The sequence below is a fragment of the Cupressus sempervirens genome, chromosome 2 (assembly GCF_028749045.1).
Source record: "Cupressus sempervirens isolate cs-2001-9-10 chromosome 2, ASM2874904v1, whole genome shotgun sequence".
In the NCBI taxonomy this organism is placed as follows: Eukaryota; Viridiplantae; Streptophyta; class Pinopsida; order Cupressales; family Cupressaceae; genus Cupressus; species Cupressus sempervirens.
Window position 1 is genome coordinate 635,280,238 of NC_143119.1, and position 18,521 is coordinate 635,298,758.

The window sequence follows — 18,521 nt, forward strand, 5'->3', positions numbered from 1 at the left end:
CTTCTAAGTTTTGGAGCTCAAGGGGTTTTACCTGGATTCTGATGGCATCTTTAAGTCCTATGAATAGATGAGTGAGTTTTCCTTAAGATAGATTTGGAACCATTATTGATAAGTCTTGGAATTGATTTGTGAATCCTTCTATTGTTCTTTCATGTCTGAGGTGAATTAGCTCTTGGAAATACCACTTAGGGTCTCGTAAATCAAACCTACTCATTAACCTTTGAGTGAAGTCACTATAGGATGTGATTTTTTTGAGTCCTAGGGAATTTTGGTTGTAGTGCCACCATTTGTGGGTTGATCCTCTTAAATGAAGTATAGAAAACTTAATAGCACCTTCTTCTATCATAGGACTAAAAGATAGATACATGTCTAATTTTTGAACCCATGATTGAGTTATTTGTTCTCCTAACCCATCAAAATATAATAATTTTACTTAAATTAATTTCTCCTGAAGGTCTTTGTTTACATGATCCTTTTTATTCTCCATGATTTTAGTTTTGTAGTATTCTTCAAAAGGAATATGTTGTTGAATATTTGGATCCAAATTTGCATATAGCTGTGTGATTTCTTCAACACTGTTTGTGGTTGTTACTTCTTCTACAACAGGTTCTCTTCTAGGAATGAACGAGAGAAAGCTATCTCATGGAATTGAACTTTGTGATGAGGATTCATTTCCCTCATGATTAGAATGACAATCCCTTTGTGGGTTAGATCTTTCACTCTAATTGTTATTGTTGCTTAATTTTTGTATAGCTTCAAGTAGTAATTTATTTAAGTTTTCAATTCTTTCATTAGTTTTTTCCATAAAGCTTCTTAATTCTTGGACTAGTTCCCTTGCCATTTTTCTTTTAGATGGGTAGCTGTGTGCACTAATGAGTTCCACTGGATAGTAGGATTATGCTCTGATACCAATGTAATGTGCCCACCATTAGGGTTACATTAGAATTCATAATAACTATAAAAGATTGATATGATCACAATAAATCTAATTAAATATGTTATATCCTTTAGAACTTATTAAATTTTGCAAAAAAATGTTCTCCACTGAGACTATCTTGGGTCACGTTATCACATTCATAATGAATGCCCTCCACCAATTTTACACCTGGATCATTCTATGAAATTCACAATGAATGCCCTCCACCAAGTTTACACTTGGATCACTCTATGACATTAACAAGGAATTCCCTCCACCAAGTTTACACTTGGATCATTCTATGACATTCACAAGGAATGACCTCCACCAATTTTAAATTGGATCATTGTATAACATTTATTCTGAATGTCCTCCCACCAATTGAAATTGGATCATTTTATGACATTCACTTTGAATGCCCTCCACCAAGATATTCTTGGATCAAAGATATTAAATTCATTCTAAAATTTTCCATTGTTGATTATTGTAATCACCTAAAAAAGGTCATCTAGACTATTAGCCCCCTTCTTAGCATTTTGGCTAATTTAATTAATCATTTTCCTAGACCAAATTGCCAATAATCAATTAATTTGATTATAACCTATAGTTTGACTATGCTATCCTAAGTTCATTATTTGATTAAAAGAACATTTCCCCTTTTAATTAAATAAAAGACCTCATTCTTCTAACCCACTTGAAGTGCACACATAAAGTCCTTTTTCTAATTTTCAAATTAAAAGAAAAAGCTTTGTGACTTTTGTCTTATATGACAAGTCAACTTATATTCTATTGGTTGACTTGTGTGTGCACATGGACCACTCCTCTTTTCGAATTCCACCGTTGATCATCCACCATCTTCATCTTGATCTCTGCCATCTATATGACTTTAAAAGGGAGAGAGCTTTCCCCCTCAAAGGATCTATTCTCATTTGAATATTGTTATACTATAGGTTTTCTAACAAGTTTCCTTGGAGCTTTGTGGAGAGCTTCTCATTCCTTGTCTCATTCTCTCATCACCATTGCATACTAGTTTAGAATCATGTTGCATGTTAGTTTAACTTCTATTTTGCAATAATCTATCTCACATAGCTTTATAGTTGGATTGTAACACTCTCATCCATGCTTAGAATAGCTGCACTTTGCATACTCACTCTAGTTTAGTCTGCATACTTGCATTGCATTTGTGAGAGTTCTCATTGTAGACACTTGCATTCTTGCTCTTGTCTCAAAGAACCTCCCATTGCATGGTTTACTAGTAAGAAGTGTATCTCTGAGGCTCAGCTGAGAGCCTTCATACTTTAATCCTACCTTCTTGCACTCCATGGATAGGGAGCTCTAAGTCGACATCCAAGCATTCCAAGCTCATGGAATCGTTTGGATAGAAGAGTTTAGAGTGTGACACCTTTTGAGTGTACAATTATACTATTTAATGTCACATTATATAATAGGATTTGTACCTACTATTCATTATCTTAGAAAAATCAAGAAATATATTATCTAATTTATTGATCTCATTATATATATCATATATTTATTAACTATAAATAAATTGGTTCCAAATATGAAATAACTTATATACTTACCCTTACCTTTATTAAGAATATGGAACTCAATGTCTTTAATATTATTGGGGCTAGTTGACTTGGTATTTTCCTATTTCTGTATCCCCCCTTTGATGTATACAAGATCGGTATTGGTAACAATGTTGTCCCTTTAAAGTGTATGTGTAGAGAATGTTACTATCCCATCAATGTGGAGGATTCGGTCTCCTGTCTAGCCTTGTCCAATCAATGCAGTGTACAATGAACCTTCCCTTTATACATGAGTTGATTCCTTCTCTTCACAATTTGATACCCACTATTGTACTTTCGGTCTTGAAAATACTTTGACTAGATGTGTCAAGTATGCAATGGATGGGTTTATGAACTTTGCCTTGTCCTTCAAAGGAATTCTTCCAAAAAACCATGCATTCCCTTCCTCAGTTAATCTGACCCTTATTAATATGTCCATTCTATGGTCATGGGTCGTGACTGCTCAACTTGTGACTTATTAGTTATTACTAAGCATGTTTATTATTTATACAATATGATAATTATATTTTCCTATATTTCAAATATGGATTTTTATCAAAGGTAATCTAATATTATTATTATAATTGTTTATAAGCATTTTCTATTATTAATCATTGAAAATAATTCAATATGATTAAATATAAATGGTCAATGTATAAATGATTACAAAAAGATTTGTACATACATTATCCATATGTTATTATGGGGTTATGACACTAACACCCCCCTTAAGATAAACTTAGGGAGTAACTAAAAACCTAGGAACTACTACTGAAAGAAGAATTGGGTCCCAACAACAAGGCCTGATGAGGTACCCAAGCAGAACCAAATCTCTGAAAAAAGGAGAAACAGAGAAAACTAGATGGGAAAAATCCTACTCCAAAAAGAGATGGAAATAATGCTAAAAGAACTAGTGAAGGATAGAAGAAACCTCCAAACTAAGGAATGTCCCAAAATATAGGAACAAAAGATGATCATGAAGAACACCACTGAAGCATGAAGTTGCAAACACTGCCAAACCATTGATCTAAAGAACCTCCACTGTATAGAACAGGACTTGGTAAAGAAGAATAAGTATGAAGAGATGATCAATCAAAGATAGAAGGTATCTTCATGGCCTCCAAAAATAGGAATGAAAGATTATCTATATGGTAAATGATCCATCTCACTGAAATGCATAGGTATCCAACCATTGCAATTGCCTAGTACATAGGATCAAATACTGAATACATAGCTCACTCCATCAAATCAAGAAAATAATAGAACCAACATAACCCCCTTATAATGCTAAGAGGTAAGACATGAACACTAAAATTGAATGCAATATCTCCTGTAGAAAGAAGAACCAAGAACATCAAGAGTACAAAAGAAGTACAAACACCTATAATGGCACGTGTCATCAACACATCATGAGGCCAATGTCATAGAAGGAACACTCACTTGACAAAGAAAGATGGTAAATATGGCCAACATGAAACCCCCAAGGCACTTTACAATGTAGTGCGAGTACAACAAAACACAAAGATATGCAAGATCCCAAAATGCAATAGAGTGGTATTTTATCTCAGTGCATTTGCAAAAATACTAAAAAGGATGTCAACAAAGATCAAAAGAGACATAAGGGTGATACAAGAGATAGTACAACCCATGAAAAATCATCTAAAAAAACAAAATCGATCTCCATACCTAAAATAACTGAGATGTCCATTAGAATGCAAAAAAACCAAAAACTAAATGGGATTTTCCTGGAGCAGAATCTGGAAAATAAAATGTTGCAAGATATGTCTTCTAGAGTGCAAAATAGAACTTCTGAATTTGAATGCATAAACTAAAAACCAAATAGAATTGAAAGTCCAAATAAGCTACAATGTCATGATAGACTTGAAACCAACTTTCTAACGATATTTTGTTTGCAAAAAATGGAGTCTAGATGAGCAAGTTATGGCTAAAAAACCATAGGTAGGTCAAAAGAGCCCTAGAATGGCATAAATAAAAAAATTACCACCTCAACATCTATGCCAAAATGCCTCAAAAAGTATCCTTAACAACATCAAAAATTACCTTGGGAATCATAATAGTTTTGTATAAAATATCTTAATTTGCATGCCAAAAATTCAAATCTATGTGACAAAAAATCTTGATTTGTGCGCCAAAAAATCTTGATTTACAAGTCAATCAACCTTGATTTGCATGACAAAAATCTTGACTTTTAAGCTAAAAAATCTTTATTTTTTAGCTAAAAAATCTTTATTTTTTAACAAAAAAATCTCAATTTTCGTGTCAAAACCATAAAAATTTCAGCTCAAGAAACATGCTTGATCTTGCAGTAATATTTTTTGTCCTTAAAATCTAACTGTGTCCAATTGGAGAAAAATTATATGAAAATAAGGGTTTTTGGGTGCTCTAAGCTCAATGGTGATGTTCATTTGGGCTGAAAGTGCACTAAAAATTAGTAACCCCCCAAATTCAATATATAAATCCTCTGGTAAATTAAACCTTCTAAAAGAAAAAAAACACAGATACGAAAACCAAGACAAGCTTCTCATAAACATAACATGGGCATGGAGATCTGGAGCTTTGATACCATGTTGAAGTTGATGAAAGATCAACCCCATAGCTCCCAATAATTACTTGCATGCAAACACCCATCACATAAGAGAGAAGCAAAAAACTATGCAGGTTAGAATTGCCAAATCCACATATGAGAAATTCTTGATGAGAAAAAAAAGAGATTGCTATTATCAAAAGTGAATTAATAAATTACAAAGAGATCAATCCTTATAAAAGGAGATCAAAGCCCTAATAGGTAAAACCTAGGTTGCACGACAATAATTAATAAAAGAATTAATTATTATATGCCCAAAGTTTAGCTTAAGTGAAATAGAGTTAATAAGTGACTTAATAATTAAATCAATATAATTTAATTAATAAGAAAATACTTTATTACTCTAACAAAACCACCAACAACGTGTCACCAATTTTTTACTCTTTTGGATTAAGCTCTATTAGGAGCCAACCCTGTTAAAGATTGCAATTTACACTATTAGGTGTAACCTTGTTAACTTATTTAATCACTCTGTTAGGAGTGACCTTGTTAGAGGACTTAAGAACATTCCATTAGAGTGTTACCTTGATTAAAGGATTTACAAATGAGTATTAGGTCAACCTTGATTAAAGGATACTTAATTGATACAATGGTTAGAAAGTAACAAGAAGTTGATCTAATAAATATAACTCACTTTGCAAATATAGATCAAAATTCAGTTCAACAAATGATTCATTGATTGGCCTCTATTATTATCTCCATCACTGATTCTCTTGGCAACTCTTCCAATAATCACTCTTCATCTCAATGCTTTACTATTCAATCTTCTGCCCAAGTTCACCAATCCATAAAATCAACATCTACTCTAACCTTGCCAGGTTAGCCCTTATGCATCCTTAAATAGGCAGCTTTGATATTTTTCTCTTAAACACCACCATTGATCTTAGGTTTATGTTAGATTTGTCAAATCCTTCCACCATTTCATTTCCTACTTTTCCTTCTAGAAACTTCTCAAAAAAATCTTTAAATAATGCATAGAAATGCTCAAACATGATTTCTATTGCATTAAATGTTCTAGCTTATCAATCCTTATCTTCAACACACTTTACATGTTTCAAGAATTCAACCATGTTGGCTAGGAATCTCAATTCCTTCACAAAATAAAAAATGCTAACACTCGGCCAAAACTGTGTTCCTTGGCCTTAGTCATCCTAGATAACTTGGTCATCACTAACTATCTTTCTTATCTTACATTGTCTTTACTTAGTCCTTTTACTAGGACTCGGTCCAACTTTTTTGATACTCTGTCTTTTTGGTTCTTGGTCAACACTAAATTTTCTTAGCTTCTACTGTTCACTTAGTCGACATTAGCACAACCCAACTTCAACTATAGGTTCCTTAATATTCTTCTTTGAAGCTCAGTTAATCCTATGTATATGTTCTTCATTGACAATATCTTCTAGACTTTAACACAACTATCTTCTCCACTTAGTGTTATGATTAAACAACACATTATCTTGCTAATGTCTAACTGATCAAGTGCCCTTGGTAATGCCATATAACTCAACCTTTTGACCAAGTCTTTTTGTTATCTCTTCTTTTCAAATCCTATTCATCAATCATCGTGATATGACACTCTACTCAAGTAGAAATTTCCTCATCGATAAGGTTTGACATCAATGACAACATAATAATTGTTACAACTGTAGTTTCTTTGACATTATTGTCAAAGAGGGTGAGAATATAGAGTTACAATAAGAAGTATAAGTCAAGAGGGAGAAGTTCAAAAGTTACCTTGTGAAAGAAGAAAAAAGGGAGAGATCATAGATGAAACAATTCATACATGAAAGAGGGAGAAGTATGAAGCAGATACCTATGCAATAATAAGAGGAAGAGGTGTTGCCATCAAAAGAGATTATGGAAATTTTTTAGAGGATGTATATCAAAGAGGGAGCTTATGTTTTGATATGACAAAGGAAGTTTTTTAAATTAATGTCTAGAGGTGTTACATATTAGAGTTGTTGAGATGAGAATCAAAATGAAACTAAATTGATGAGAATCAGAGAGATTGTTGGATGCTGAAATGAGAATCAGAATAAAACTAAGGATATTAATGAAGATCTGTTACTAAACATAGAGGGAGTTGATTGAAGCAATTCAAGTTTTTTGGATTGCATGGTAACTTGAGGTGTTTTCATCAATGCCAAAGAGGGAGATTGTTGGAAACTGCAATTGGAACAATTGTTATATTTTTATTGATGTCAAACTTTATTGGTGAGACAATTGCTACCTGAGTAGAGTGTCATATCAAGATGATTGATGAAGATGATCTAAGAAGAATAGATAACAAAATGACCTAGTGGAAAGGTTGAGTTATATGGAATTACCATATGGACTTAATCAGTTAGACTTTTGTAAGATAATGCATTTCTTAATCATTACAAGAAGTGGAGAAGATAGTTTTGCTGAAGCACAGAAGATATGATCAATGAAGAACAAATACATAGGCTTAACCAACTTTAAAGAAAAATATTAAGGAACTTATAGTTGAAGTCAAGTTATAGTAGTGTTGACCAAGTGAATAGTAGAGGCTAAGAAAATTGTTGACCGAGCACCAATAAAGATAGGGTATCAAAAAAGTTGGACTGAGTACCAGTAAAAGGACCAAGTGAAGATAGTGTAAGCTAAGCAAGATAGTTAGTGGCGATTGAGGCCGAGGAACATAGTTTTGGAAAAGTGTGAACATTTATTATTTTGTGAAGGAATTGAGATTCCTAGCTGACATAGTTGAATTCTTGGAATATGTAAAATGTTTTGAAGATAAGGATTGATGAGCTAGAACATTTAATGCAATAGAAATTGTGTTTGAGCATTTTTAGACATGGATTTAAAGAGAATTTTTGAGAAGTTTCTAGAAGGAAAAGGAGGAAATGAAATGGTGGAAAGATTCGATGAATGTGACCTAAACCTAAGATCAAAAGTGGTGTTTAAGAGGAAAAAGATCAAAGCTACCTATTTAATGAAGCATAAGGTCTCATCTATTAAGGTTGGAGTGATTATTAATTCTATTGATTGGTGAACTTGAGCAAAAGGTTGAACAATGAAGTGTTGAGGTGAAGAGTGATTGCTTAAGAGTTTTCCAGTGAATTATTGATGGAGACGATATGGAGGTTAGTCAATGAATCAACTATTGAACCAAATTGTTAGCTATATTTACAAAGTGACTTGCATTTGCAAAGTGATATGTATTTATTAGATCAACCTATTGTTACTTTCTAACCATTGTATCAATTAAAATCCTTTAATCAAGGTTGACCTAACAATCATTTGTAAATCCTTTAATCAAGGTGACATTCTAATGGAATGCTCTTAAGTCCTCTAACAAGGCCACTCTTAAAAGGGTCACACCTAACAATGTGTATTGTAATATTTAATAGGGTTGGAACCTAATAGAGCTCACTTCAGAAAGTGAAAAATTGGTGACATGTTGCTAGTGGTTTTTCCAAATTGGATTTCCATGTTAAGTCTTGGTGTTGTTCTTGTGTGGATGTTATTTGAGATGTTTTACTATTTAATGCTTATCATTATGCATGCTAGGTATTATTGGGATAGTAGACTTCAAGTTTATGTTACTAGTAAGTTGCTATAGAGACTGAGTGGATTAGAGATTAGATCTAAGTTGTTTGAAGTTCTTAAAATTTTAAATTGGTATGTCTAGACCTTAGGATAATTGATTCACCCCCTACCCCTCTTAGTTATTCTAAATCATTCTAACACATATATTTAGAGTTTTGTATAAGTGTTTCCCTAATTTCCAAGCATCTAATTTTAAATTTTTTGTGTGGAGACTAATGTCAAGGTTGTCCTTAATATAAAATTTACAAGAATACTCAAGACCTATAACTATGTGAACTTAGTCAAAAGTCTTCCTATCAAGCACTATCATAAGGTGGTACACATGAGTCCCATGTTTTCTATCATCAAACTCATTGTGAACATGCTGTTGATAATATTTTTGGTGATGTCACACAAATTTCATATCAGTCATTAGTCTCAAATTCACCAAGCTCAGACAATCTGCAATGCAATCTACAGTGTCAACCGAGCTCACTAGGTTGTGGAAAACAGTGTTAACTGAGCTAACTCGGTCAACAAAGGAAAGGTGGAAGACAGTGATCATCAAGCTTACTTGGTCAATGAAGGAAATGAGGAGGTCAGTGTTAACCGACCTTCACTCGGTCTCCAAAGGGAAGTTTCCATCGAGCTCACTCGGTCATCAAAGGAATTATGGAGAAGTTAGTGTTAACCGAGCTTCACTCGGTCTCCAAAGGGAAGTTTCCATCAAGCTCACTCGGTCATCAAAGGAATTATGGAGAAGTTAGTGTTAACTGAGCTTCACTCGATCTCCAAAGAATAGTTTTCACTGAGCTCACTCGGTTTTCTCAGGAAACTCAGTACTTACCGAGTTCTCCCAGCGATTGAAGGATTGTCACGAAGTTCACTGTATTAACCAAGCTCAGTCGGTCAACACAGGAATTATTTTCTGACAAAGTTTACCATGTAGGGTTGGCTAGTATAGGGATTTGCAAATTAATTACTTCTAGCCAACTGTTGTAATTTTTTGTTTAGTTAGTGATTCAAGCCGACTAAGATAATCTGAAAGGTATATATGGTCATTCAAGTTATGAATTAAAGTGTGAGATTATGAAAAAGAAGTTATGAATGTGAATTATAGTATGAAATGAAAAGGCAAATGTTGAGCAAAGTCTGATGAAGGATTAGATGTGTTGAAGGAGTTGTAAAGTTGTATTTGATCAATAAGGATCCAATCAAACATAACAGAGATTTGTAATCAGCAAAGATAAGTTATACATTATATTAGATCATTTCATTGTTGCTTTCTAATCATTGTAACAGTGAATTCAAAATCTCTTAACAGAGTTGGTTTAACAGCCATTCAATAAATCCTCTAACAAGGTGACAGTTCAGTTGAAATGTTCTAAAGACCTCTAGCAAGGCCACTCCTAACAGGATGATTAAATCCTTTAACAGGGTCACACCTAACAGTGTGTTTTCGTAACCTTTAATAGGGTTGGCTCCTAATAGGGCTCACTTCAGAAAAGTGAAAAATAGTATCTAGTTACATTGGTGGTTTTTCCCATATTGGGTTTCCACGTTAAATCTGGTGTCTCTTGTGTTCTTAATTGCTACATTGCTTTGTGTATGATAACATATTAGTTCTTAATATTTGTCATTTGCTGCGTTATCAAGTTTTAGCATTTCATATTAATCAGATCAAGGAGATATTCAGACATCTTAGGGACTATGAAAGTTTTTGGAGTAACTGATTCACCCCCTCCCCCTCTCAATTACTCTATTCTCATTTCCAACACATGCAAGTCCGAATGGTCATGCCACATTCACAATATCAAGTTTAGTCTTGGTGAGCATGTTTGAAATATCTTATGTGTGTATGTTCCACCTTATAGGTGAAAACACAAATGTAATTAAAACTTAAAATCTATGGTAAATCAATAAAAAATATTTTAGAAGTATTGTCCTTGGTACCAACCAAAGCAATGTGGTCAATTTTCAAAATTTTCTATTCATGAAATTTAGTATTTATATTTTTTTGTAAGCCTATATTCATAAAGTATTAAAGTTTTAGTTTAAATGAGTTTTGACATGAATAAATTTGTATGGTTGTAGGTCATAATTTTTAAAAAAGGTTTTAGAAATGAAATTCCTTGCAATTTTTCATAATTTTAGTAAAGTTGAAGATACCGACAAAGTAGGAGTGATTGTGGTCCGAAAGAAGTCAATGTCATCCCTAATGTGAAAACGTGCAAAAAGGCTACATACAAGACCAACATGAAAACAAATTCACAATAATAACACTTCATTTAAATTCATTATTCCATTTCAAGAATCCTTAAGATGTGTAACTATGTTAATTCAATAGTAATGTCCCCAATATTCATAAGTGTCTTAATTAGGTTAATTAATAAAGTGGTACAAAAATTTAAACATCATAAGGACTTATTTAATTAATTAATTGAAGTATTAAACAAAAAGGGAGCCCAAATCAGGCAAGAGTCTATAACACAATGATAAATTATGAATCTCTCATCTGTGAGGTCTTGGGTTTAATTCTACTTGAGCTTAATACATAATAATAATTAACCTCACTGAATAATAATAATAATAAAATAAAAAATTTAGGATTCGACCCATGACCTATAAAAAGAATTGGAGAACCCAAATTAATAAAATAATAAAATAAAGTCGGCCTACTATAAATTTCTAGACACTTCTTGGAGGCCTTTATAAGGAGATGGTTGGGCCTTATAAATCATTATGGGATGTATTTGATCCTTTTTGTGTTTCTAAAAGTTAATGATTGAAGGTTGTTTGTATGCAGTTTTGTAGGTGCAAGATCCTTCTTATTCTAGATTTGTAGTTTTCGGGGAGTAACTCATCACCTTCAGTTTGTCATTGGAGATGTGACTTTAGATATTTCACTTTGTACTTTATTGTAAGATTTATCTCTACTATCTAAAAATATAATTACAAATATCTAGTTCTTGGTCATTCAATGTTTTTGGTGTATTCTCTTTGTTGATGATTCATTCTTCTATCTATAATAAGCCTCTTATGAAAAAGTATAGTTTTTCAAGTAAGACACACACTTCCAATGATACTATGGAATTAGTACATATTGATTTATGTGGTCTAGTTGGAGTTTATAGTTATTAAATGGTGATAGATACTTTATAATGTTTGTGGATGATTACTAAAGGATGATGACTGTATGCTTTTTATATGTTTAAATGGTACAAAGAAAGAGTTGAAAAGGAAATTGGAAAACCTTTGCATTTGAAATGTTTAAGATTTGATAGAGATGGTGAATTTATGTCTATTGAGTTCAATAACTTTTGTACTGAGAATGGTATCAAAAGATAACTATCTACACCAAGGACTCCAGAATAGAACAATATTGCTAAAAGGAGAAATAAATATATCATGGAAGGAGGCATCTTAGATATTTTGGAGAGAAGCAGTCAATATTGTTGTTTACACACTCAACTGAGTACAATTGAAGAAAGGAACAAAAAAGACACGTTATGAGTTGTGATATGGTCACACACCAAATATTTGGAAGTACATGTTATATTCACCAGGATGGTAGGAATGGTAAACTTGATGTTAAATGAGATGAAGGTATATTTCAAGGATATTCATCTAAGAGAAAAGCTTACAAATGTTTGAACAAGGCTACTAACAACATGATTGAAAGTACAAATGTGAGATTTGATGAGTTTGCAGAGAAGATTGATTTGAAAAGAAAGAAGGAATTTGAAGATTACAACAAGTTTTTTTATGTCTATGATGATGCATCAAATACTCTACCTAAGTTACAATACAATCCTGCCATCTAAAAAATAGTTGCACCTAAGTCACATATAGTTGTAGTTGAACATCAAATAACTACTATCAAGCATCAAAGAGTGGCTATCAAGTCTTAGAAAGTCATACCCAAGCACTAGACAATACAACATGAACAACCCATTGAGTGAATAAAATACTGAGAATTAGAGAAGTGAACCTATATTAGCCAAATATGTGAGAAAGAACCATTCTAATTGAAGATAGAAGCATAGGATTACAAACAAGAAGCAAAATAAGAGAATGTACATGTTTACTAGCTCATTTTGAGCCAAGATTAGTTAAATTTGCATTGAATGATGAATGTTGGATTAATGCTATGCATGAGGAGATTGATCAAATTAAGAAAAAAAACACATAGACACTTGTACCAAGATATGTTGATAATAATGTGATTGGAAAAAAGTGGATTTTCATAAACAAATTGAATGAGAATGGAGAAGTGGTAAGAAACAAGGCTATATTAGTCTGCAAAGGTTATGCCCAAGAAGAAGGAATTGACTATGGTGAAACTTTTGCACTTGTTGAAAGATTGTAATGTGTAAGAACTCTATTGACTTATGCTACATACAAGAAATTCAAGGTATATCAATGGATGTTAAATCTCAATTTTTGAATAGAATACTTAAAGAGGAAGTCTACATTGAACAACCTAAAGGATTTATCGAACCTAGAAAGAAGGACATGGTCTATAAATTGAACAAAGCATTGTATGGATTGAAACAAGCCCTAAGAGAATTGTATGAAAGGTTGCACTCTTATATGATTAAGATAAGATTAGCTAGAACAAGTGGACATAGTAATCTATATTTGGACAAGGAAACACAAGATATGGTGTTGATTTCTAAAATATTTGTTGATGACTATTGGTTAATAGTTTTTTCTCCTATTAGATTTTATAGCCTGACTATTTTAATGCTCAATTTTTTGGAGAAACAAAAGGATGTCACCAAAAAATGGGTTAGTGTATGTGTTCTATCAATACCCTTTGAATCACAAGGTACAACTCCCTAAGGATTTGTAATAATGTGCAATGAATATATTTTTATTAGATTAGAGTATATGATAAAATAAGCTCTTAACCTGAGAGTAGTAAAGGCTAGCCAAATTTCTTATAGACACAAACAATTCAGGTTAAATGGATTAGGACAACCTATCACACCCAATGGAATGACTATAGTAGATTGTCTTGAGATTTTTTGGCCCTTACTCCTATTATAGATTGACACAACACAAGGTAGGAGAATCCCCATAGGAGATGTCCTAGCCCCCAACAAATAACCACACAACAGAAACAGAATAACAATGCAAGATCTGATACCAAAATACAATAATTTATTCATAAAATAAATGTTACATGCAATGTGTCAAGCTATAGGGCCTTTGTGATTATGACCAAATATAAGAAATTATAGTTTTTCAAGATCCATCAAGATCCAAACCAAACACTAGCTAGTCTAGATCCACACTCTGGTAGAAACCTCCAAGCAAGATCTAAACTTGTGCTCGCAAGTCCACCAAGCAATCTGCTTGTTTTCCAAGCCACAACTACTAGCTCTCTTCTAAAAAATTTCTCCTCTACCACCTCCTCTTCTCCAATATGGATGAATAATCCTAAAGACTTCACCACATTCCCTACTTATACCAATCTAAGCCACACGTCGGCCTCCAACATAAATTAAATGTCCAAAAATTGATACCCGAGCAAAATCACAATATCTGCTAGAACCAATTGAATTAGAACTTGTGTTTTGAAATAAAGGTAGTAATTTAGGTCCTCTACAACCAATTAATGGCACAAAGGTTGATTTATAAAGGATACTTATGTATCCATCCTAAAAGTCATGAACAAACCCTGTTGTGCAAACTGCTAGAAATCGATACTCTAGGAGAATTGTCATATCTCCCAAATTGTAATGTATTAGGACTTGCACCTCTATTTAAATGAAGAAATATAGGCCCTCTTAAAGTCTTGAAGTTTTCATCCTCTAAATTATTATAGAAATTAGTTACATGGCCCGCAATAGGAACCCATAAACTAGAAAACACATCTGCAACAACAAGGTAAAAATGGCTATAACTTCAACTTGATAACTTTAATCTCTATGTGTATATAGGATAAGGTTCCCCAATGTGTCTCCAACACATAAATAACCATGAAAAGCATGACTCTACCAAAATCCAAGCTCAATGCTCCTACATCATAAATGCAGATTAATCATCTAAATGCAAAAGAGGAAAGGAAGAAGAGATGCACATGAGGAAAAATGGAATTTCTTTAACTATTAGACTTAGGTGAAATAAAATCTAACAAGTTTATAATAGATTCATCCACATTTATTCTTCAATTTCCAATGAAAATACTTTGAACATACCATGGAACAAGAAAGAGGAGAAGAAAATCCATATATGAAAAAGGTAAATGGAATTACCTATACTGTAAATACCATAGTGAAATGGAATCCACGTGATTATCATAGAATCACATGCAATTGTCCTTCAACTCTCAATGTAGAACTAATATATTCAATGTGAAAAAAACATGACAATAAAATAGGGTAAATATAATTATAGAGCTAATTCACTATCAAGTTTTCCAACCCTTGCATTATCAGAAGAAATTACATTTATAGTTTTTTTATCATTCCTTAGTTTTGGTAGAGAAAGAGTCATATGATAGTAAGAAAATATGAATAATACATGAAAAATATCTAATCTTCAACATGGTATGGATGCATGATATCATTCCTAGTCATGATCCTACTCCCATGGCACATCTGAGAAACCTGACAAATGTTCATCTTCATGTGGCTTCAAAAAACCCTGTTAAACTCTTTGTTTCCTTCATAATCCATTGTTGGTTCCAAATCCATATAATTTGTATCTCAACTATCATGATTAAAACCTATCAATTTCCCTTTATGACTTTCTTCATGGGTCCACCTATGTACACATGTCAAATCAATGCTATGTCCATTGGAAATACAAGGGGAAAAGTAAACTTTGGGAGGGTGTGGGGGGTGAATCAACACTTTTAAAACTTTATCCTTAAAATAATTCACCACTCATCCATCTCACAATCTATGCATGTAAACTAAAATAGAAAATCAAGCATAAATTCTCATAGCTTGAAAGTAAATAATCATTCACACATATGACACAAGATATGATTACCCATAAACCCTCCAATGAGAAGGTAAAATTGGGGTGGGGATGACACCCACAAATCTTCACGATTGCAATTGTAAAGTGTATCCAATTAAGGTTACGATGTTTGATCATAAAAGTATGATCTACCCTATTAAAAGTTTTCCCTGTTAAAGGCTTACAAACACTATTAGGTCTTACTCTATTAAAGGATTTCAACACTCTATTAGAAGTGTTCTTGGTAAGAGGACTTCAACTTACAATGAAGTAACAACCTTGTTAAAGGATTTATGTCATCCTATTAGGACTACTTTGTTAAGAGATTTAACTGATTCACCTATTAAAATCTCTTAGCAGTGATCCTTTGGTTAGCACTCTGCTACTTGATGTTAGATCAACTCTTTACATGTATCCTTGATCCTTCTTTGATCCGATGTATCTCTTCTGTCCTCTAACTCCTTTACTCTATTCTCCTCTAATTGATTGTACAATTCATGTCTGTTGATCAAAATTCCTTAGCCACAGCTTGATGCTCTATTTGCATGCATAAACTTCTCTCTCTACTCATCTTCTTATTACATATTGTATTAGGGTTTACCCTCCTTATGAAGATCTTTGTGACTTAGGGTTAGGTATGAATCAATGATTTTGATTCACCCATATTGCTGCTTAATCCTTCTCTTTTTTTGATTGCATTGGGATCATCAATTAAGATTCATTCTTATCATTTAGGATCTCAAATATGTCCTTAAGTAAACTCCAAAATGGTTTACATAGGAGTTTGTGCCATTACAAACAACTATGCCAAAACTATATAACTTAGCACTTGAAGTCACTAATGCTTGGCATCAACAACAACTTTAATGCTAGAACTCGACATACTTTTATTAATCAACTCCTAAATCACTCGACATCATCTATCTGCTTAGCACTAACTATTTACTTGACATACACTAAAAATCTCACTCTGAATGCACTATTTGACATGTTATGCTTGGCATGTATTACTTGCTTGACATGAACTAACTTGTAAATGACTTAAGTGTATAGACACTCATATGTCAAAACAAATATGAGATTAAAAATATCCCCCTTTGATAGGAGTGGAAAAAGAACTTGGTCATGCATGAATATTCTCAACTTATAAGCATAACTCAGATAATCACTATCTTCACTCAATATATATACAACATTTCAAAATTTCAAAATTTTGCAAAACTTGACTTTACAGTCATACCTCAAAATCTTATAAATCCCCTTGAGTTGATTATGTTCTTATGAATCTTAAACCAATACTCTTGTTGAGTAAATGCACATACTCTGTACTCTATTTCTATCTTTGACAACCCCTTTGTTTGGTCTCCCCCAAAATTATATCTATTCATCTCTTGGAGTCAGTGTTATTCAAAAACTTATTATGTTCCCCCTTTCTTATTTCTCTTATTGCTCCCCCTTTTTGACACTTATTTCAAAGGGTTATACACGAATAGTGTGTTTATCCAAAAATTATTTATGGATGTCAAGTATGAGTTTCAAAGCTGCATCCCAGTTATCACAAGCTACCTCCAATGATTTGATTTGGATGGCCAGCTTGGCAGCAAGAAACACTAAGATTTCTAGTGTAGAAATATGGGGATCTTTCTTCATTGGTGTTTTTGCAAAGGCTAGCTCCTTGTGAACTATTTCCATGTGTGGGGTCAACATTGATTGTATGTTGATTAGTGTGGCCCGAATATTTGCTTCTTGAGCATAAACTTCACTTCTTGTGTGAATAGAGTTATATCACACAACTTGGTGTAAAATGAAAAGATTTTCTTTACATTTTCAATCTTGGTTGCTAGCTCAACCTGACTAAGTGCAATAGCACTTGATATCTTTTCATTTACCTTTCATTGAAATTTTCTCTCAGACCATTCAAGTAGTTTGACATTTAAATCTAGGTCTGCATCATTGATGTGTTCTACAATGGTTACTAACTACTCCATGATAGGTTTATCTTCTTTAGGTGCTCATAGGTTTATCCTTGATGTCTGACAATGCTTGTTTCTACCTATGCTCCCTTCTGAATAGTTCTTGTTGCTTTTTCCTTTCAAGTGCATCTTGTAATATGCACATTTGTTCAATTGTGATTGTTGCAAGGTCAAACTTTGGTACAAAAATCAATTCATCCAAGTTGACATCACCAAATGATGTAATTTCATGTACCTTGGATGTACTAGGCCTTGATGATTGTAATGATGTAGCTTCTACATTTGGACTTTGAAGTGGTTGACTTGGATGAGTAGCAGTTGCTAGTAAAGTTACTAGTGTTTGTATTACCAATTGTTCCTCAAGCTGTGTAGTCAAGTTTGACTCTTTAGTCTTCTCCTATCCTTTCTTTTCAATCTCAATTGCACCTTGAACTTGTGCTATAGGTAGGAGTATCTATATGTCCTATTTGAACTTGAGTTCCATCCTATGCTTGAGTAACAACTTTTGGTACCAACAAATTTTGTACTAATTTGCTAATGTTGGCCATGGTTGTCTCTTTCCTTTGATACACTACAATGGGTAATGTAGGTTATGTCATAGTAAATTGAGGGTTTTTTGATATCTCTTGAATTTAGACCTCTATAGATGTCTTCTCTACCTCTTGAAGTTCATCTACATTCACTAATATAGGATGACTACATAATTTTTCCTTAGTGGTGGTGTCTAGTAGTATCTTCTTCATGTCCTAATCTTTTAGGGGATTGATCTTCTACACCATAGTATCAGAAACATCCTTGATCTATATGATTTTAGTGTTTTCTTTTGTCACATGTAGAGGAATGGCACTCGACATCTATATATCTAGTATACTCTATTCTAGTTGCTTGTCACGTTCAGTTATTGCCTATGTCTTTGCATATTACTC